This window comes from Triturus cristatus, chromosome 9, assembly GCF_964204655.1.
Source record: "Triturus cristatus chromosome 9, aTriCri1.1, whole genome shotgun sequence".
Taxonomy (NCBI): domain Eukaryota; kingdom Metazoa; phylum Chordata; class Amphibia; order Caudata; family Salamandridae; genus Triturus; species Triturus cristatus.
Window position 1 is genome coordinate 1,235,516,243 of NC_140592.1, and position 24,192 is coordinate 1,235,540,434.

Genomic DNA, 24,192 nt, shown 5'->3' on the forward strand with positions numbered 1-24,192 from the left:
GGTATAAGAGGTTTTCTAATGGGCTTTATTCCATTCAAAATGGCCGACTCGAGTCGCGGCCCTCAGGTTCCGTCACCACGAAGGTTCAGGAAGTGAAGTACAATAATTCATTAACAGACATGTATTTTTATAATAAGTTCATTACAATGAAACGAATGTAGAAGGCGTAACATTTGATAAGAAAAATGACGTGACAGTGACATAATCGAAACTAGGCGTAATAAGGAATAAAAGAAACATGATTGGTTAGAATTATCAGACATAGGTGGATCTATAAGATAATACTTGGCATAGATGCGCGCGCGGCAGCATGACGTGTAATTGACGTGCAACTAGGGGGTGAAGGGGACTTGACATTTAGCTCTACATGTGGAGACGAGAAGTCTGGGGTCAAGTCATCCTAATCCCAAATCATATCTAACATCCTATGTTTAAAGAACTATGTTATCCACAAGGAAGGACTCTCGGACAGAATCTATTCTATACTGACTATGTGCGTGTACAAGCGTCTAAGTGTCTATATGAGATGCGAGGGGCAGAAAACTTTCCATGGCAACAGGGCTATGAATCACTTGCAGGAGGACGGAAAGGCTGAGTCCTTTGCTTGTGAGCTAAAGGAAATGTTTACCTAAATCACTGGACAGGAATGCATCGGCTGAAGAGCAAAATAGATAATTCGAAGGTGAAATACAACTTCTTGGCCGACAGGCGAAAACTGGCCGAGGCAGGCACCGTTAGCTGCACAGGGAGTAGGACAAAGTTCATGGATACAGATGCGAGCTCAAGCTGAAGCTGTCAGAGACAGAGAGCAGGGAAAGGCTTTGAGGGCAGAATCGGGCCTACTCGCCTGAACTGTAAAAATGGAGTAACTTAGCCATATAAAGTCGGTGGCCTTTCATACTTAGGAATCGGATATCCAGCCCATTGATGGCGGATCTGACAGAGAACATGTTGACGGTAGACACACATATGTTTGCGTCTTAGAAACTGGAACTGGAGGGAACATACATGTACTTGTAACATGCATATAGAACCGTTGGGGTCCAAGATAGGGGACATAACTGATCAGGAAAATCCACATTTCCACATTCCCTCCTTGTCCCCTTCTTGCCCTTCACGAGACATCAATCTTCATTAATCCATTGATTTGCTCATGGAGCATCATTTCTTCTTCTTTCTTCTTCCGGGATCTTGAACGAAAACCTTGATGTGGAATGCATGATGTGGCACACAGACCACAAATCGCTGGTCCACATTGTAGGCATAAACAACAACTGAAGAGCATAAGAAGGCCAATACCTAGGAAGGATAGAACTCTCCATCCCCAGGCTGATATCACACTCCAAAACCACCCGGACCACGTCCAAGTGCCTGGATTCTCGTGTATCTGGCTTACAATCTTATGAAGGCGTGTTATAGCTTTATATACAGATGGCGAATTTTCTGGTATGAATATACAGCAGCTGGATCCGATGACCCTACAAGCTCCGCCCCTATCGGCCAGGATGACGTCAAGGACAAGACGATTCTGGAGAACAACAATTCTCATCACTGATTGTTCCTCTGTCAGATTGCCTAGGGCGGCTATAGTCTCGTTTACTACAGCTTCAAGAGTCTTGGTGAGTCTGCGTATCAGCTTACTATTTGATATAGTACCTATATAGGGAAAGATACCTTTATTGAAATCTACATACTTGTCCCATGCTGTCTCAGTATAATCGACAACTGGGAGATCTCTCCGCTCTCTATTGTGTACTAAATGAACATCTCGATAATAATCAGGGGGAGCTAGGAAAACAGGTGGCAAAAGGAATGCGATGTAACAGGTACCATCCCAATCTAGAGGCAGACGCATATATGCAGTCTGACCACATATGAAGTAGGAATGGCGAGAAGCTCTAAATGAAGATTTACCTTGATCACTATATTCTACTGTAGTAACGCATTGGCTATGGCCCATATGTATGGAACCAACTTTTCTTACACATAATTCACCCTTAACTGGAAATACTGACATAGTGGGCAGAATTAGTTCAACTTCGGATTTGACATTCAAAATCATAAGATTAGGCGTAAAATTACCTAATTTATACACTTCATTTTCTAAATCAGTTCCTGTTCTACTGGGGTGACCCTCCTTATTAGGGTGACAGACTTTGAATAAAACTAGATTCAGATTTCCCCATATCCAATGTTGTTGATAAACTGCTGTGTCTGGGTCTATGGAATTTAATAAACTAAACCATGCTCCACAGGAGCCATTGTGTGTGAACGGATGTGGAAAGAAAGGCAGAACTCCTTTGTTATTCTGATAGGGAGGAAGTCGGCCACACACCCAACAATTGGTCGCATTACTAGTCTGATGGGAATGGTGTAACATACTAATGAATGTGTTATTGCGCAGCGCAAGTCTATAAGATAATTCATGTGGCGGTAGGTCACTAAAAGAATGTTCATCAGTTATATTGAAAACACGTTTAGAAACAGGATAATACATATGCAACAATATACTTGCAGTAACTATTAAAAAACTCAAGGAAGACAAAATTAATAAAGTCACAATACAGTGGTTACGCAGTAATTTACAATAAGCATGTCGTTTCATTATGATTCTGGACTCTACATGATTCAGACCTAAGGGGTACATGTCGGGACAGATTCAACCGCTTCACCTTGGAGAGGACTTAAACAATCAAATCGTCCGACAGTTTAGATCTGGACCTGAGTTTCTGTTTATAGCACTGAGAGTCATTCTGTTCAACAAAAGGAAGTTTTGAATCAGTCTGTGAGGGAGTGCAGGGCACAGTGTCTATATCTGAAGGTAGTCCATGAAATTTTTTGACGTGACTCGAATGAATCCACCCTTTTCGTCCCTCGATCTTCACGGCTGTTCTTGTGGTCAACAGGACCAACTTGGGTGCTTTCCACCTGGGCTCCAATTGACTTTTCCTGTCGAAGTTTCTCACAAAGACAAGATTACCCGGAACAACGTCATGGGGTTTCGCCTCAGTGTTGTCGGGAAAGGCTGCAGCTACCTGTGAACGAGAAGATTGTAGTGCAGACATCAAGGAAGCCAAGTAATCTGTCAGCATATTACAGTCGACATCAGTTATTTTACGTGGTATAGGCGTCCCCCACATATTCGGTGGTCTACCGAAGATCACCTCATACGGGGATAGCCCTGTTCTAGAGTGTGCTACCATTCTCATGTAAAAGAGTGCAACTGGTAATGCTACTATCCAGTCGACACCTTTCTCTCTACATATTTTGGACAGTCTGATTTTCAGTGTCTGGTTATGTCTTTCTACGAGACCTGCTGCCTCGGGATGTCGGACACAGTGGAACTTCCACTGATATCCCAACAAGAGTGAGACATGTTTCATTAATTCGGAGGAGAAAGGCTGACCGTTATCTGAATATACAACACGTGGTAAACCGTACCGTGGGAAGAATTCTCGAACTAGCTGCTTGGCAGTAGTCGGAGCAGTGTAATCTGATACGGGATACGCCTCTGTCCAACGGGAGAGAGCGCAGACAACTACGAGGACATATTTGAATCCTCGACAACGTTCCATCTGAATATAATCCATCTGGAGGACTTCAAAAGGATGGTCAGGAGGCTGAAATCCACCCTGCTCTACGGGAACACTCTTTCCTGGATTAAACTGACAACATATCATACAGGTACGAACTTTTTGTTTAGCTGCTGCTCGTAAATGTTTGTTGAACCAAATGTGCTGAATGCTGTCTAGCATAGCCTTCTCTCCTAAATGTGCTGGACTGTGAACTGTAGCTATAATGGCTTGAACCATGGAATCAGGGAGAAACCATACAGATTTCTCCTTCGTCATCCATCCTTGATCTGTCTGGATCCCTCCTAGTTCAGTCCACTTCTTTATTTCTTCTGCTGTGGCATGTGTCTGTATGTCAATTACGTCAAGTGTGGGATCCTTAATTGTCATACACTGTGTTGGGGTCTGAACTATTGGCTTTGTCATGTCTAATGTACGATTCTGAGCAGTCTGTTTAGCTGTTCTGTCAGCTAAATCATTGCCTTGAGAAATGGTATCAGTAACCTTCGTGTGTGCTTTACATTTCATAATCGATATAGCAGTGGGTAGATGTATTGCGTCTAACAAAGCATGAATGAGGGGTCCGTGCTGAATGTGGGCACCATGGGACGTTAGATAACCTCTCTCTCGCCACAGCACGCCGAAGTCGTGTACAACTCCGAATGCATAACGTGAGTCAGTGTATACATTAACTTTCTTATTTGTGGCTTGAATACAGGCTTGCGTTAGAGCAATAAGTTCTGCTGCTTGGGCTGACAGAGTATCTATACAATGTGTCTCAATAACTTCAGTGTCTGTTGTGACTGCATACGCGGCCACTAAATCTCCTGTACTTGTTCTCATGCATGATCCGTCTACATACAACGTCAGGTCTGGATCTAACAATGGAACGTCTGTCAAGTCTTGTCTAGGTTTCGTCTTTATTTCAATGATTTCAACACAATCATGAGCTAGTGGGTCTGTTCCAATTACAGGTAATAGTGTAGCAGGATTCAATGTATTACACCGTCGGATCTCTATGTGTGGTTGAAACAATGTCAGTTCATAACCGGTAAGTCTTGCTATGGTCAAGTGTTGCGTTTGTGTTCGGTTCACAAGAACCTCTACTGCATGTGGTACTTGAACTGTCAATGGGTGTCCTAATACTATGGCATCGCTTTGTCTGATTGCTAAAGCTGTCGCTGCCACTGATTTCAGGCATGCAGGCAAAGCCTGAGCTACGGGATCTAATGTACTGGAAAAATAAGCACATGGCTTGCGTGATCCTGCTTGATCCTGAGTAAGTACTGACAAGGCAGTACCTTCGCGTTCTGTAACAAAGAGTGTAAAAGGTTTGCTATAACATGGTGTTGCTAAAACAGGTGCTTGACATAAAGCTTCCTTTAGGCTTTCAAAAGCTTGTGTATGTTCCTGAGTCCAAGGGAGAACAGTCGATGTGGCTGCCTCCTGTGTGGTTAACTGAATGAGTGGTTTTGCTAGAAATGCGTACTGAGGGATCCACTGCCTACAATATGAAGTGAGGCCTATGAAAGCCCGCACCTCCTTTTGTGTCTGGGGTATTGACATGTTAGCAATTAACTGGATGCGATCTGGTGTAAGCTGCCTTCCCTCCTTGGACAGCGAGTGACCAAGATAAATAACTCGCTGAACACAGAATTGCAGCTTAGAAGGGGACACCTTGTGCCCCTTGTCGGCTAGGAAATGTAAAACTGTCAGAGAAGCTTTTTCACATTCTGGCTCGCTTCTCGCGGTGATCAGCAGATCATCGACATATTGAAGCAGTGCAGTATTGACTGGCATGTGGATACTGTCAAGTTCTCGTTTCAGTGCTTGGCTGTAGATGCTGGGGCTTTCTGTAAATCCTTGGGGAGCGCGTGAGAATTTAAAGCTGCGCCCATTTAAACTGAATCCGAACAAGTATTGGCTTTCCGGATCTATTGGGACGCTGAAAAAGGCATTCTTGAGATCAATTACAGTAAAGAATGTTGCTTCGGAATCAATTGCTGTCAACAATGATGATATATCAGGGACCACAGGGAATTGTGGTACAATACACTTGTTTAGTTCACGCAAATCAATAACCAATCGGTACACTGGTGGAGCAGTAGGATCAGTTCGTTTAAGAATCGGAATTATCGGTGAATTACATACATTGGAGTCTGTTTCTACAACTACTCCCTGGGCAATTAGCTCATCAATGATTTTCAACAAAGCCACTACAGCATCATGCGGTAACTTGTATTGTCGCATTCGTGGTAGTACCACTCCTGCTTTCAATGTAACTCGATAGGGTGTAATGTTCATGCAGCCAACATCCGTAGGGCCTTGTGCCCATAGATGTACTGGTAAAGTCTGTAGTCGGGGATCCATGTCTCTAGACACATAGTGACCTTTAAAATCACGCAAAAACAACCTTACTCCTTCCGGAGAACAACATATTATGGCTCCTAGTGCTTTCAGAGTTTTAATTCCTAACAAATTTTCTGGGCATGATTTAGTAAGCAATAAATCTGTAGTTCGTGTCAAAGGTCCTATCGTAAGTGGTAGAGGCTGTGATACTTCATTAACAATAGGTTTTCCTGAAAAACCAAGGGAAACATTTTGAGAGCCTGAGAGGGGTGCCCCTGGAACTTCACTACGTTTTATGGTTGTTCGACTTGCCCCTGTATCGAGTAAGAATTTTCTATCTTGACCTAATAATTCACTATGTACATAAGGTCCTTCTTGATCTACCGGAATCTCGATAAGCGGTAAGTCAACTTCCCTCTCTAGGCTGGTTCATGCGTAACGCTGATACTCAGGGTATTCATACTGTGCAGTCTGATACATTTGTTGTGTTGTGGTTTGTGTGGCAGTAGCAGGCAACGGTGGTGCAGCTGGCACAAACTGTATGGGTTGCTGTGAGGCTGGCATAGACTGTTGCTGAACTGGCACGGACTGTCCATGCTGCATAGCTCCTTGTTCATTCTGATCTTGTCTGACTAATCGTGGTCTCTCTTTTGCAATACCTGTAGCTATATTTCGTTTCAGGACTTGACAATCATGTACATAATGGCCTAGTTGTTTACAGTAATTGCAGGTTCCTTTTACAGGAACTGCAGAATCACCAGAATGTGTCACACCCTTTTTGTGACCATCTGCTGGTACTGTCTGAGAAACTAGCATTTTCATTTTTGTATCCTTCATGCGTCTATGCTCGTGTTCTTGTTCATCCCTAATTCTATTGTGATGATACTGTAACATTTGTAGCATTTGCGACGGAGTGTTACTTTGCCAGGTACTCTCGAATTTCAATATTCTATTCTTCACTGGAGGCAATGCATTTTCCACTAATTTTGTCACAAATAGATGTGGATATGAGTCACTACTTGCTTTTATACCACTATTTATACCAAAACATTTTTCAAATCGAGCATAATAATCGCTTGTGTCTTCATCTTGCTTTTGTTTACAGGCTGTGATTGCACCCCAATCTTCCTTTTTTGTAGTTAATAAACGTGGCAGTACCTGTACTAGTAAACCTGGTAATAGTTTAACTTTATCCCCGAGCCCTGAACCTGCAGCTCGGCCTCTTTCTTCCTCTGCTAATGCTGTCCAGTCTATCTTTTGGTCTCCCACTTCCCACTCTTTTTCTTTCAGTTTTTCATATATGCCAGCAGGCAAAAGCACTTTTAATATCGTCATAATATCAGGAAAGGTGTACTCTCCCATCAGTAACATGTCTTTAATTTCTCGGTGGAAACCCGCTGGGTCTTTGTCATGACTAGGTACTACTTTCTTCATTTCTAATAATTCCATTTTTGATATGGGTGTGTAAACAAATACACGGTGAAACTCATTGTCTTCGCCTTTTATTGGGTGCACTTCCCGTAAAGGATTTTGTCTATCCATGTAGTACGGTGCTCTTTCTCTGGGGGGCAGGGAGAGCGAATCTGGATTTACAAAAAGGACGTACTGTTTACGTGACACTAATATCTCTTTAATTAGCTTGTTACTAGAACCTCTCCATCTGTTCGTGAGTAGTTCCGTTAATATATCAGGTAAAGGACCAGGGTCAGCATGTTGGCTCTTATATAATATGAGGAGTTGCTGAATCATATATATTCCAGCTAAACGTTGTTCATCTGTACTGAGGTTGAGAAACGTGTGTGCTACGGTCTCATCACCGTATTTTTCAGGACTAACAATCCAGTGAACGGCTGATCTGGCTAATTCTTGCTCATCCATGGAATCGAGGAGGTGGTAACCTCTTCGTTCTCGTAGTATTTTATCTGCGGCTTGAAACGAATGTTCAGGAGATTTCAGATTTATTACAGGCGTCGGATACGTTCTGCTATTATTTGGACATACAGAGTGTATTGGATCAGAAAAACATCTAGTATTTTCACAAGATCTTCCTCTGCCTACATAGGCTATGGTCTCTGACTGTCTCGCGGAATTCCCTGATTCGGACACTTCGTCTTGCTCAAACTCGTCTGTTCCCAATCTCTCTTCATGAATACGCTCTATTTCTTTACGTATTTTTCGGCACATGGCTATTATACAATTTTGCTTATCGTGTCTCCCTTCTGATATATTCTGACTCCATCTTGTAAGAATAAGCATTGCATTCCGGTCTACCCCCGGACGATCTTGATTTCTGATCACACAGTTTATGAGGAAACGTAACAGTTCCCCTTGTATTTCTACTTTCTGGAATTCCATAGCTCTGTTAATACATCCTGGATCTCGTCCTGTTTGAACAAAATGATATATGTTATCTAGATGCGTAGTCATCCCTGGTAACCTTGCTAAATACTCTGCGGCTCGTCTGATACGTAATGATGCCAGGACCATTTCGTCCTCTTTACCAACCACTGGGTCATATCTACAATTTACAAGGAGTTCCTTAAGCGTACGTTCATTTACGAACTTAGGTGTACGTGAATGTGCTGACTCTTGAAAGACAAGTTTATTTATTCTAGGTGGTGTAAAAGTACTGCTAGCACCTCCCGTGGCCCCATCTGGGGCGTCGGGTGTGAATGGATTCGTCGAACGTGACACAGCAACTATGGGTGTCGATACCTCTGTAGAGTCGACTGCGGAGACAGATGCGGAAACAGATGTGCTTGCCGGAGCTTGCGTCGGGACTTGCTGTTGCACGGGGACAGATACCTGATCCTGACGTTGAACCCCTCCGCCAGACGGTCTATGTGGTGCAGCGTTAGCATACTCGGGAGCTGCGTCATCTAGATATGAGGAAAGAAAAACATCTTCTGCGGTTCTGGGATGCCCCTTTGGATGTACCTTAATTGGAAATAATGGGGGTGGCAAGTCTTTTGGCACCTCCGTAACAGCCTTAGGTAGTCCTTCGGCTAGAAGGGGATACATACCATTCATAAGAGCATTTCTTTGTCTATTCACTTGTTCTGATTTCACTCGGATACCTTCCTCAATTAATAGATTTTCTTGAACTTTATTTGAACTCTCTTTACTCCTCTCTTCTTGTCTACGTGCTTTTTCTGTTCGTCTATGAGATTCTTTACGCCATAACTCAACAGCGTCTTTCTGTGACTGTCTGACCTTTCTTTTCCATAACTCTTCCTCCACTTTCATGATGCACTCTGCATCCCAGGTTCCCGCTATGGGCCACCTTTGACTTTCTGGTAATCCTTTGGTATAATCTACCCATAGATCAAGAAACAATATGGCATCTAAGCCATGTTTATGGTACATGAAATGTCCTGGAGTGTCTCTAGGAGGAATGGGAACTGCTTCTTCAAGCACCCCTTTTCTGGTAGTAATCTGTCTTAACTTCGAGAAGAGCGGCATATTGACAACTGATCTGATACTTACTCTTGAACTTGCTTAATACGAGAAACACAATAATGAACAGTGAACAATAAACAATCATTCATACCACAATATGCAAGACATTTTCTGAATACTTTAAACATTAAACATTAAACATTATAACAATGATCGACAATGATGACAGTCTGCCTAACTAATCACCACGCTGAATTCTTGACAATAACTGAATACTTCGGAATACTTGATATACTGCTAAACAGTACATATACACTGCTAAACAGTGCAGACCGGATTTGTGTACCCAAATCCGTCTTGACCGGCACAACCTATGTGCGCGTCAACACGCCTCCCCGGCGATGGTACTCACCGAGTAGCTCCTTGAAACGGAAGGCCTCAGAGAATGGACAGGACTCGATAACTGCGGACATCGGACCCTCTAGACGTCGGAATTTCGGAAAACCTGGTGGGCCTCTGTATACCTCGGATCTTGCTCTCTCAGCTAGGCTCTGGTCGGGATACTTCGCACTTCTCACCGCCTCGTCTGGGTTGATCGCAGCCTCAGTCGCCCCCGCTTGACCGGAGGGAGCTTACAGGAAATCCTGCTGGTACGCGTTTATGGTCCGTCCAGCTGTGGCAGGAGACCGGGCCTGCAACGCACCGCCGGCGCGTGAGATGAGAAAGTGTCCCTGTTCGGGCGCCATTATGTGGTAAATAAAATAAATATTACCGGACTGAATTTCATGCGGAATCTTAAATTAAAGTAAATAGCTCAAAATAACAAGAGGCAGAATCCGTGGTATAAGAGGTTTTCTAATGGGCTTTATTCCATTCAAAATGGCCGACTCGAGTCGCGGCCCTCAGGTTCCGTCACCACGAAGGTTCAGGAAGTGAAGTACAATAATTCATTAACAGACATGTATTTTTATAATAAGTTCATTACAATGAAACGAATGTAGAAGGCGTAACATTTGATAAGAAAAATGACGTGACAGTGACATAATCGAAACTAGGCGTAATAAGGAATAAAAGAAACATGATTGGTTAGAATTATCAGACATAGGTGGATCTATAAGATAATACTTGGCATAGATGCGCGCGCGGCAGCATGACGTGTAATTGACGTGCAACTAGGGGGTGAAGGGGACTTGACATTTAGCTCTACATGTGGAGACGAGAAGTCTGGGGTCAAGTCATCCTAATCCCAAATCATATCTAACATCCTATGTTTAAAGAACTATGTTATCCACAAGGAAGGACTCTCGGACAGAATCTATTCTATACTGACTATGTGCGTGTACAAGCGTCTAAGTGTCTATATGAGATGCGAGGGGCAGAAAACTTTCCATGGCAACAGGGCTATGAATCACTTGCAGGAGGACGGAAAGGCTGAGTCCTTTGCTTGTGAGCTAAAGGAAATGTTTACCTAAATCACTGGACAGGAATGCATCGGCTGAAGAGCAAAATAGATAATTCGAAGGTGAAATACAACTTCTTGGCCGACAGGCGAAAACTGGCCGAGGCAGGCACCGTTAGCTGCACAGGGAGTAGGACAAAGTTCATGGATACAGATGCGAGCTCAAGCTGAAGCTGTCAGAGACAGAGAGCAGGGAAAGGCTTTGAGGGCAGAATCGGGCCTACTCGCCTGAACTGTAAAAATGGAGTAACTTAGCCATATAAAGTCGGTGGCCTTTCATACTTAGGAATCGGATATCCAGCCCATTGATGGCGGATCTGACAGAGAACATGTTGACGGTAGACACACATATGTTTGCGTCTTAGAAACTGGAACTGGAGGGAACATACATGTACTTGTAACATGCATATAGAACCGTTGGGGTCCAAGATAGGGGACATAACTGATCAGGAAAATCCACATTTCCACAATACCAAGTGCAAGATTAATCTGATGAGTGACCACAAATGGGCCAAAATTAACCAAAACAATTCTGGTCGAAATTGGACCAGCAAAGTATGGACAGGAGGAAAATAAGCAAAACTTGATCTTGATTTATCAGCATCTTGTTTCATTTTGACTTTATAAAGGTTTAAGCGTTTACAAACAAATTGTCAATGCTTCTGTAGCTGATTGAGTTAATCGGTAGGATTAATAATATGAAGAGAAGATTGAAAAACTCTTTGATAAAATACATGCATGCAAAAATAGTGAAACTTTGGTGGCACTTTGAGCTGCATTATTATAAAATAAAATATAATCTGCAATTGATAAAGAGGATGCCAAATTGTCCTAAATTACACTACAGTAGCACCTCAGGTATGTCTACAAATGTTGATTACTTGGCTATTTGAATTGAAATGATAACCAGAAGGATGATAATCAGAACAAAGAGCATTTTCAACTCCCATAACATTAAACAGATCTCTCCCAAAGCATGAAAGTTATTGGGTATCTCTATCACAATTTTTTATATGAGGCAATGCATTAAGTGGAGAAATATTAGTCAAAGATATTGGGCCATTTCTTCAGGTATTGGTAGTTTAGATAGAAAAGAAAAATGGGCCATCTTTGAAAAGGTGTCTGTTGTAACCATCATAGGTTATCCTCCTGAAGGTGGAAGATCAGTTATAAAATCTGTAGAAGTCGTATTCCAGGCTCCTGAGTGCGCCCCTCGTAATGGCTGCAAGTATCCGAAAGGCTTAGAATGTAAGGATATATGCGGGGCATCAATGGGACAGCCAAGAACATATTCTTGAACATGATAACGAAGAGTTGGCTACCAAAAACGTCATAAAACGTAAGCCAAAGTAGCCTTAAATCCTCTATGCCCAGACTTGATTGAGTCATGGCACATTTTCATGACATTTAACTGTAATTCTTAGATTGAAACAAAAATATCTTGTTGGTTAAAATACAATTAATTGTGTTGACCTAGTGGGTCTTTAGATGAAGTTCTTCTAATTTCTTTGGATTCACCTATTTCTAAGCCATTTGGATTTTTTGAGGTATTTCACCTTCCTACCAACTCTAGAATATTGTGCTATCAGAATATTAAGCACCGAAAGAGAGAATATATGGAGTTAACAATGGTAAATCTATACTTGTCTAAACTCACACGATATTTTGGTCTTATATATTTTGATGCACTCATCTGGCAGCACAATGTTCCTATGGTGAATATTTTGAGATACAACCCTTTGTCTCAGAAAGATTGAACAATTCCAACAACATGTTGAGAATGAGTTACAGGCTGATGACATGTAGGCGATGGCTGAGTGTAATGAAAGGAAAGAGCCCACACCAACACATTCTTTGAAGGAGGACTATAAGAGATAGTAAAATCACACTTTGAAAAGAAAAATGCCATTCTAGTTTTAAAAGTTTCCCAATAACCACAAATTGTGATAAGTTCAGACATCAAATGGTTCTCTAGTGCGCATAAAAAGATGTCTCCCATCCATAGATGCCATCTTCATTTCTAAGAGTTCTCTTTCCTGTGCAAAGTTGTCTAACAACATGAGATAAATAAAATAGAGGATGGTCTAATCCATCATCTTCTTGGAACAGGACTGCTCCAACTGCTCTCTCAGAGGCATCGGTTTCTAAAATATATTTATTTTATTGGATGACACAAGAGAAATACTTGAGTAAACATCTGTTCAAGCACATTGAAAGCTCATTCTGCTTGACTGTCCCAGCAAAAACCTGATTTCATATGTTCAGTTTTAAAAAGTCTTAATGAATTGATGTTAAATGTTTGTCAATCGGATGAAACTTTGGGCATGATTTAGACACTGGTTGGTGGGCTGCAATTGATCAGACTGGCAGAGGTCATCTCTTCTGCCACACAGCCAGACTACTGCCCACCAAATTACAAGGTCAGAGCCAGCCCTGTGGGTACCTCTGTGCCTCAGAGAAGCCCTCTCCACAGCAACTCCTCTTGAAGGCACTGAAAGTTTGGCGCGTGACCACCCTCTTTTAGGCAGCGAAGAACCAAACCTATTTGTTTTTCAACAAACTCCCAAAGCGTGGGTTTCTTTCTGAATGATAAAATAACGAAAGGGCAGAGTGCATCTACTCCAAAGGTGTGGGGATAAGTGTTTATTTTATTTTCAGGCAGAAAAAGCAGGACATCTGATGGTCAGCTTTAAATAGGGTGGGTGGTCTGATGCCCTTCCTCAGAACGCCCCTATTTCGTCGGGCCATCAGGGCAAGTTTCTTACAGCTGTGCCAGCAGAAAACTGACGGCACCCCCTATAAAAAATTCAGCGGGCGGTCTGAGGGCATGGTGGACAGGGTGCTCTGAACACATTTGTGACAAACCATATAGCAGAGTATTTTATTTTCTCATTTGGACAAAGACATACCTTTTAGGAAAACATCTTTCGGTCTACCTGCGTCCAAATAAACATATAGTATAATAAATGGATTTTGGATAACATTCCATATGTTGCTATTTTGTAATCATGGTTTTCAGGCGACATTGAGAACCCTCCTGTTTTATGATGTTACAAGAACCCTTCAATAGGTATATAAACTCATGTCACACTCTAACCCATTATGTATCTCTTTAGTATTATATGGGTCTTTTAATGCACAGTATTTGCCAATTTTGTGGCCTTTTGGTGCAGTTGGGAGTCTCTGTGTGCATACTGCGATCTCTTGGTCATGGCTTTCCCAAAGTGGAGTCAACATGTCTGTGTGAGTGTGACCTGTAATTCTTTTGTATCTGTTATGCGGTGTACCATCTCCTCCCTGACCCAATATGTGAATTGTATGCACCTCTTGCTTAGTGTCAGCGTACTGTCTTCTATATTACATGTCTCCCCTTGTTCCAGTGTTACAGCCTCTCCAATCCAGTGTGTCTTTTTACCATATTCCTGTGTTGATGAATTCCCTGACCTGGTGTCAAAGTTTCCAGGATGTCTAGTCTGCTGCTGGAAGGTCTAGCAGGTCAACTGCAAAAATAAGGGCAGTCCCCACGTGAGACCTCAGAGTCGGAATTGAGGGATTGAGATCCTATGGTTGATCAATAAATAGATTAAGAACTGCTATACTACTACATGATACAGCTGGAGGTCAACGTGGTACCTTGCATCACTATTATGTCAATTTATTGTGAAAGTGCTCGTTGAATGCTTGTGCACAATCCAATGGTAGTCATGCTGATTTATTCAACGCCAATGTACGTTGTTTTGTGTTCGAATTTATCAATAAAAATATATTTTTTAAATAAATAAATAAGGGCAGTGGCAGAGTTGTTCACAAAGTGTGAGGACAACTTTCCCTACAAAGGCCCTCATTACGAGGTATACATATAAACAGGTAGGTACTACCATACACATATTTACTGGCACCATGGTATTAACACACCAATACAAGGTTTCTGTCTCAGAATGAGGAATAACCTTGGACATTGGAGTTTTAGCACTCATTTCCACATGTATTGCCATCATTCAGATGCCTTTTCTCAGGATAAGTTGTGGTTGCTTTTCTCACGTGTTCTCAGAAAAGGTAAGAGGAGCTGGTCTTCAGACATAACTCGTAATCTGAGTTTGGTTGGAAATGCCTGTCACCTGCCAAATAACGATTCCATAAAAACTCAAAATGAGGCTTTTAGTGTCTTGAATAACAAATCCTGATAAGGTGGGTATCAGTGGAAACATGTTGAAGCCGGTATGAGTCAATATAGACAGAGCCTGGGAAGTTCCTTGTGAAACCCTCAGGGATTGGTGCATGGTCGCGGCCTATTAATACCCTTATAAGTAGTAGTCACTCTATTGCTTTGTCATTTGCCTTACCAAACATAGGATCACCCAATGTAGACATGGAAGGGGACTGGAAACTATGGGAAATGAAGCAATGGCATTTGTGAGGACCAGAATGCTGACATCCATGTCGGCGGGTACTTGCAACTACAGTCATAAATGTACTTTCAGTGCCATAGTAATCCAGCACACACTTAAGTACATTGCACATATACTTCTGGAACTGGCAACGATTCATAGTTGTAAAGGCTCCCACTCACACTTAGGGGCCGATTTCGATGTTGGACGGACCTGAGTCCGTCCGACACCAATTGGGAACTGGGACCGACCCACCTCCTGTCGGTGGTCCCAAACCAGTAAATAGGATTTGACCGAACACTGTTCAGTCGCAGTCCTATTCTTTACAACAGGAGCATGCATTCCGACTGGAATGTATGCTCTCATTGTAAAGAGAAGAGGTGCAGTTCATCCCTGCACCCTGTGGCAGGCACATCAAGGGGCCTGCCACGGGGTGCAGGGATGAACAGGGAGGCTTTGGCCACCATCCGGAGGCCTTGCACCCATGGGGGCCCTGCTGGGGGCCACCTATGTCAACTTCTAACAGCCTTTCTATGTCGGAAAGGCCGGCACAGAAAGGCTGCCGGAATCCGACATTTTAATCCTTCTGGCAGAAAGAGCCGCCCTTGGGATTACAGTAGACTTTCTGAATGGCAGACGTGCTCTCCAAACCCGTTAGAAGCCATTCGAAAATCCAGTTTGGATTAATTTCTGACCGACTCCATCCAAATGGGTCGGTTGGAAATGAATCCAAACTGCTGAATACAATGCCGTAGGAATGGCTCCGACTGAGGGTTGGAGCCATTTTCTACAGCATCGTTATCTGCCCATTAGTCTCATCACCCGCCTCAGCATTCCTGAACCTTTTGTTTTTAATCCTTTCTGGTTTCTCTTAGGGTTAATGTCCTTTCACTGAGAACTTTTTTAGCTGGTTATTTGTCCTTTTTAGGTCGAGCCTGGGCAGCGCATGCGCTGCTGCGAGGCATGCAGTATTAGAGTATGGCTTTGAAGCCCTGCCCACTCACCGCCCATATTTTTATTGCCTTGTGTCATTGTCCTTCATAAACAGCAGCTTCTGAGTGTTTATTAGGCTTGCTAGTCCCTCCTTGGTACTGCCTTGTCTGCATTTGTTACATTCCATAACGTTCGGACCTTTTACTGGTGTTATTACATTGTCTGCTTTAAAGGTCCGTGAGCACTATTTTGTTTAATGTTCTTCCCCTATACTGTGAGATGGACTAAGCCACGCCCTATTTACAACACTAAGTTAGCACAACCGAGATCATAGTTAACAAGCAAGCTTGTCGCTTCTGCTGCGCTGCACACGACACTGTTGTTATGTGTTATTCATTTTGTAAAATGCTGACTCGACTTTGCCTTACAGATTAACAAACGGTTGTTATACATTCTTAACCGTGAAATGTGCCCTTGGTCTGTACATCATGCAAAGAACGAGTCTGGGTCACTAGAAGGTACAGAGTGTTGTGTTTAGATGGATCGTAGACACTTGTTAGACATATCATGCATGCAGCTGCCAATGTTTGAAGGACAAGCATCTTTAATATTGCAGAACAGTTTGATTTTACATTCATTCGAACAAGAAGAGCTGATGCATGCTGTGAGAGCTGATCCTTTGATGTGATTCTTCTAAGCTGATCTATACGGTATGGGGTCCCCCCTGTTAGCCTAAGAGACCTTCTAATAGTCTAATAATAATAATGTATTAGATTATAGTGAAAGGAGTGTGGTCGTATACCACTGTCATTAATAGTATGATTGCTCCTTTCATTCTATATGGTATTGTAATAATGCTCATGATTCTGATCTGTATTGTTAGTCTGCTAGTGTTAGCCAAAGTACTGCATCTAAGGACGCGAGGTTTATAAAATAAACTCTTTAAATTTTACCGTGTCTGTATTATTATGTTGTGGACTAATAAATAAGTACGAACAGGTATTTCGGATTCCCACCACTCCTGAGAAATATCTAAGTCGCTTGTTCTGGTTTGTCTATACATTGGGACCACCTAGCTAGATCTAGGTTAACGAATGAGACACTAAGCTAGTCGGATAAGGGGTTCTGGGTTCTGAGGGGAGTTTTCTGGTACACCACAATTCTCTGAGGTCCTGGTCTCCTGCGCATAGTTCTGTGCAAAAGCAGAATCCCTGCAACAATACCACCCACTACCTCGCAGCAGCCGCGCGCTTTTATTTAAATTTCTACTAATGGCAGTCCGCTTTACCTATGCCGGCTGTGTTTTTTTATTTATTTATTTTAGCAGCACTGCCCGCATGTAACGCCACGCCAATTTATTTATTTTGTTAACTACCACCCATGCGGCGCTTTCACATTTATAAAGGCAAAGGCTCTTTCTTCACACGAACCGCATCTAAAGAAAGGTACGCGGCTGACATTAAAATGAAAGCACAACATGTGCGCTTTTACTAAAACAAAAATCTGTTTGTCAACTTGGCAAAACAGATGCTTTTTTTTTGGTCAAAGCCCCCATGCCACGTTTTCACTTTAATGTAGGACACGTCCCTTTCTTTAGACGCGGCTTGTTTAAAGACAGGGACACGGCCTTCATAAATGTGAAAGCGCCACATGGGCGCTAGTAAAACAAATATGTGCAATGCAATAGGTCTCGCATTTGCGAGAGTTTAAGGTATTGCATTGCCAATAGCTTAAACTCTCGTTAATCAGAGACCTATTGCAGTGCAAATGCTTGTTTATTTTGAGGTTGTTTGTCCTACAGATGGCCTGCTACTGCTCTAAGAGTCTCTTCCTCCTTGGCAGCCGGGGAATCAGTTTTGGTGTCCAGTAAACATCTAATCTCACTGTTAACTCCATCTTGGATTGGGATAAGCCCACCCTTCCTAATTGTGGGAAGTCCCTTACAGTATGACTACTATCTTGCACTTCATTCTCATTTACACTCTTAGAGAGCTATTTACAAAGGTAAATTACACTTGTGAGGTGAGTAATTTACACGTGTAATTTACTCTTACATGGAGTAACTTTACAACTTTGGGCTAGTCACAAAATCTGAGTGTAAGCCACTTAAATGTATAGACTTACACGTCACCACTCCCTGAAAAAGAGGGACGAGCGAAACGTCCAAGTGTGAGTTACCACTGAAAACAAAAAGAAAGTAGTAAATCCAGCACCATACATGGCCAATCACTGATAAAGCAACACACTCCCAAAAAGAACAAGGGAGGCAGGGAAATACTGTTAACTTAAATTATTTAAAGTTGTTAAAAATGTAAATAATTATAATGTAATATTTCGAAAATATATTTATAAACTAGTACATATGTATTCTTTATTTAAACAATATTTAAAAAAGTTTTCTAATTTAAAATGAAATGCAACGTTATGAAATCTTATTAAAATACTTTTAATTCATTCTATATCTAACTTTTAATAATTAATAATACATAATAAAAACATTTACCTATTTTTACGTTGCGTGGTAATTTATTTTAAATTTAAACTTCAGAAAAACTATTTTAATTTAATACACTAGCATTACTTTATTCAAAATTTAGTTAATGGTGCTGTAGCATTTTAGGTCTCCATACAATTATACAGACATCTCTATCACAGGGTGGAAATCACCCTATGGCAAAGTATAGGGAACTTTTCCCTTAACTTTACATACAGACATCTCCGTCCCCACTGGGGAGCTTCCCTGTGATAACGAATAGATAATATTGGTGTGGGATCTCAAGGTCGCAGGTTCAAATTCGGGCAACTTTTCCTCCTTTCGAGTTTGGTAAAATCCGATCGGGTAATTTTTGTATAAAAAAGTTCTATGCAAACGCCCCTTGAATCGAAATGGTAGATAAATGATTGTAATCTTTTTGTCATTGAAACCCTTATTGTCTGTACCCAAGTATATAAGGGATGCTGTCTGGTTGTGTTTTACCTGACGAAACAAGGTAGAAAACAGTCACCAGCCCTGCCAGCTGTCTGATCCACTATGGAACTAACATCTCAGCCTTTCACTTGTCTGAGACCATTTGTAAAATTACACAATATAGAATCAAATTCATCAGGCTTTACCCTGTGCTGCGGTAATGAGGATGGAATCGGACTGCCCCTAAGAATGTTTCAAACTTGGGTTTTTGGAATTAGGTATGTGTTTCAAAGAGCACCTCACACGGTTGAGTGTATGCGTCACTTTGTATGTATTTGTCTGGTGGAGCAGATAATTGATGCGCATAAGTTAGTGTTGCTGAGTGTGATTGGAGATTTCATCTGTTGTTGCTCAGTGGTGCATACATAAGTTAGGTGGTGCCCAGTATGCCTATTTGCCCTTTAGTGCAGAATAGTGGCACACATAGCTTAGGTGGTGCCCAGTGTGATTAGAGATGGGACAGTTCATAAACCATGGTGGGGCATGTAGGCCAGGTGGTACCTGGTGTGATTGGAGACGTGCCCATTGGTGTTAATTCTTGGCGCTCATAGGCTAGGTGGAGGTGCTCAGTGTGTTGCATACATACTAGGTTGAGTCCATGGTGATTGAAAATGTTCCTCTTTATGCTCATTGGGGGTGCACATATGTGAGGTGGTGCCAACTATGATTGAAGCTGCACTGTGGGTACACAATGGTGGTGTACATAGCTTAGGTAGTGTCTAGTGTGATTGAATATGTGCCTGCTGGTGCACAATAATGGTGCACATGGTTTAGGTAGTACCCAGTGTGATTGGAAGTGTGATCCCAGGTGGTGCTCAATGGCAGTGCACAAAGGCTAGGTGGTGCCCAATGTGATTGGAAGTGCATCAGTTGGTGCTCAATGGCAACACACATATGTTAGGTTGACATGCGCCTTGGTGGTGTACAAAGGTTAGTACGGCCCAATATGATTGAAGATGTGCCCAATGGTGTTCAGTGGTGGTGCTCATAGATTAGTTGGACATGCTCAATAGTGCAGCACATAGGTTAGGTGAACTACAGGGTGATTGAAGATGTGCCCATTTGTGCTCAGAGACGGTGCACGTAAGTTAGGTGGCCATGTTTACTGGTAGTGTATATAGGCTACGTGAAGTCCATGGTGGTTGAAGATGTGCCAGTTGGTGTTCAATAGTAGTTACTTAGGTTAGGTGGACATGCTTATGGTGATGCACATAGGTTATGGAGTGCATGGTGATTGAAGATGTGCTCATTGGTGCTCAGTAGTGTCCCACATAGATTAGGTGCACATGTTTAATGGTGGTGCACATAGGCTAGGTGAAGTCCATGTTGATTGAAGATGTGCCCATTGGTTTTCAATGGTGCACACTTAGGTTAGGTGGTGCCCAGGGTGATAGAAGATGCGCACTTTGGTGCTCAATGGTGGCGCCCATAGGGTAGGTGGGCATGCTCAATGGCAGTGTAAATAGGTTTGGTGGACATGCTCATTGGTGAAGTCCATGGTAATTTACGATGTACCTGCCCGTGCTCAGTGGTGACACACATAGGGTAATTGGTGCCCAGTGAGATGTAACATGGTGGTAGACAGACTGTATGACTTGAGACCCTAGCAGTACACAGAATAAGTGGACTGTCGAGTGGCACTGTGAGTGAAAGATGAAGATGTAAGAGCCCCAAATTGAATAATGCATGAACAGCCCCCAATTTTGGCACACTTTCAATCCTCCTTCGATGTACACAACTGCGACTCAGCTATCATAGAGTGCAAACCCTTCAATTTGATCAACATTTTATTAAAGTTGGCATTTGTTTGCAGTAAGCCTCAGAGTTGAAGAACATGCCTAACTCGACAACTTGTCCTATTATCATTCACTGATTCACCTCTGTTTGAAGAATAACTGGCTCTGTTTCAATAGTTTTAAAATGTAAACCCTCCTTCTGGGCTCTCTCAAACCACTGACTTTCTCTTGGCTGGAGGAATTGTGCCCTTCTCCAAGCCCTGAGCATTAAGCTTTGGTGAACCCTGATAGTGATCTATCTTTTACCCATCAAAATAAAGTGGTATCCAAAATCACAATCCACTATCTACACCTACTTAAAGGGGTCCTGTTGTTGCTCCATAGTTCCACAAAATCGCTCTAATCCTTGCTGTGACAATGTCCTACCTGGATTACTGCAACAGCTCCATACCTTCCTGATGCATTGCTTGTATAACTCAAGAGATTTTAGAACCATGCACCCTGTCTGTCCTTTGCTTTGAAACACTATGCACATATTACACAAGCCTTGAGGGCCATCTCCTGGACCTTCAAACCTTTCTTCAACATACAGAGCGTTCATTGTAAATATCGTCTGAAAAGCACTGTACAAGTTCAGCCTCTTATACCACTAGCACACTTTCCTGCTGTCAATCAAACCCTGTTGCTAGGGCATAAAAGGCGAGGAGGGGTATGAAGAGAAGTTCATCTTACCTAGAAGGTGCCTCGGGGAGATGAAGAAAGGTACATTCTCACAATGTATAGTCAGGGGCCTTTCCAGCTCCCCCCCCCCCCTCCCTCCCTCTTATTCCTTCTTCATTAGGAACTGCATACCCTTTCTCTTTATGTTTAGCCTGGGCATGTATGCTGGAACTTTCTAAAAGCCCCGAGTCCCTCCTCTTTGTTCTACATTCTCACATGTACCACTTATTTACCAGTATGGGATTGACATGCCATTGAAAATGACCAAACATTCAAAATATAATTAGCATAGGTGCATTGGTTGATTTCCCCTTTTTAATTTACATAAGTCCTTGGGAATTATAAGAAATATACAATAGCTTGTTGCAATCATGAATTTGTGAAAGTATAACAGTGTTTTTGCATTGACAATATGTTTGTGCTTTTTGTATTTTTATATTTTTATCTAAATATGTGCGCTCACTACACATTGTTATTGAATGGTCTCAAGTACAGTTATGTTGTATATTTCTAGTGTTTAACAATCTAAAATAAACTTGATAATAAATGTGGAGATGCTTGAATGTGGTGCAATTTTTTATTTGATTTGTTCATATTCTATGAATGATAGTGTTAAGCACACTAAGTAATCAATGGTACCTGCATGAGCTAATACGTAAATGGGCCACAACGTATACTTCTTAGTTAATCCTGTTACCATTAGTATATGTGTAGAGAGAATGGGGATACAAATTCCTGAATTGGGATTTTTTTTTTATCCTCCTGTGGTTTATCCTGGGGTTGTGAATATAAAGAGGAACAATCTAGGGCCATCGGCTGTCTGAGTTCGAATACTGTATCTTTAACCTAATGCTAATATTCTAGAATATGAAGTGTCATAATTACAGCTATTATTTCATATTGGCATAGCACGCTACATTGTACTCCCTAACAGAAGAGCGTGAGATATCTGTCTTTTGTGCGGTGCTTGCCACTCATTGATAATTATGAAATTACACGCGTACAAGTATTAATATTGTGTCAGATCAACTGCTATTCACAGACATTTGTAGATAGTGCGAAAGGATATGACATCTCCACGGCTCAGTAGCTTTTATGTCCTGTGCCAATGCCAGGATTTTTAAATCCCTGATCTATCCCTGGGCAAAGAAAGTTTTCTGTAACTGAGTCAGCACTAAATAATTCCTTGTACCAGTATGCATTTATTAGAGAAGAGGCAATTCAGGACTAACAGTGGAAATTAGAAACATTAAGAAATTAAAAGAAATAAACAATCTAGGGGCGTGGCTTGTACGCCGACTAAGATGGCTGCCTGAGTCCGGGGCTCCGCTGCACCGGGACGGACTTTTACCATTTACAGCGAGCTCCGTACTCCTTCATCGTAACTTTTGGCTGTTCGTGTTGGCGGAACAGGTTGTGCATCCGGTGAGCCCAGAATGTGCCTTTATTCTCCCTAAAATGCCTCATTTTCGCCGCGTAGTGGGGACACCTCAGCGCATCCGCCATTTTAGGTCCTGAGTGCCGCTCGTCTGGAGCCAGCGCTCGCGCACCTTGCAGCAAGCTCGCCTCATCGAACAACGTTTGCGCTGTGCTTTTAGGATAGCGCAGAATGCTCATCACCTGACGAACATTTCTTGGGAGGATATTAGCATGAGTTATTCAGTATATTTTCCCTGTTAGTGTTAACACCATTATGCAGCACATTGGCAAGTTCAGCAACATCTGAGCGAGAGCTATATTAAAGTATTCCTTCAAAGTTTATTGTGGCACCTAACATCTGAGGTACTGAGTGGGAGATAATAGGAGTTTCGTCTGCCTTTTGTATGTGTTCATGGAAGCGAGGTTCTGTCGCTGACTAGGAGTTCTATCGGAGTCTGGAGCGCACTGGGGTTTTCTATGCTTCTTCATCAAATTCCTGACTACTTCCTGTGGTTGAAGCACGACGAGCGCTTGATTACACCAACTGTCGCTTAAGACTTTTCTGGTTTCTCTGTAAAGTTACTGCGCCAGTCTTGCGGACTTCTCTTATTTTACCTATTTAAGGCACATCTCCTCTTCTTACATTGTTCTCTATGCGCTCAACTGTGAGGGTTTCATTGTTTTTACTCAGGGCTGTGTTGATATCTGTGCTGCACGACTTACTTGCTATTGTATTTCCTAGTTGGTTGGTCCCCTCCGGCACAACGATCTTCGTTTGCCTCACTATTTTGGTGCTCAGGTATCTATGGGCAAATTACGCAACCCAAAATTTGTTTTTGTGCCCTCGAAGAGTCCTCCTACGACATCATCTTCTTCTCCCTCAACATCGGACTCTCCTTCTACCACAGACCACATGGCAGCGGCAGCTCCCAACCGTCCTCCTTTGCCACAACCAACTTCAAACAAAACTCCTCCCTCTACCACATCTTCTAAGCGCTTGAAACAGGACTCCCCCCCCCCCCCTCCAGACAAGTCATCACCTCCTATTTCTATGGAGCTACTGCTGGAGGAGGTTCGTGCTCTACGTCCGTTTGTGGAGGAGACCAATAATAAAATGCAGCTTTTTGAAACAAAATGGTCAACTATGGAGAACAGAGTGTCTTCTGTGGAGCAGCAGGTTACAGAGATCCAAGTCAATTCTAAACGCATTTCCTCTCTCGAAAAATCTGTTCTAGCCCTTCAGCAACAT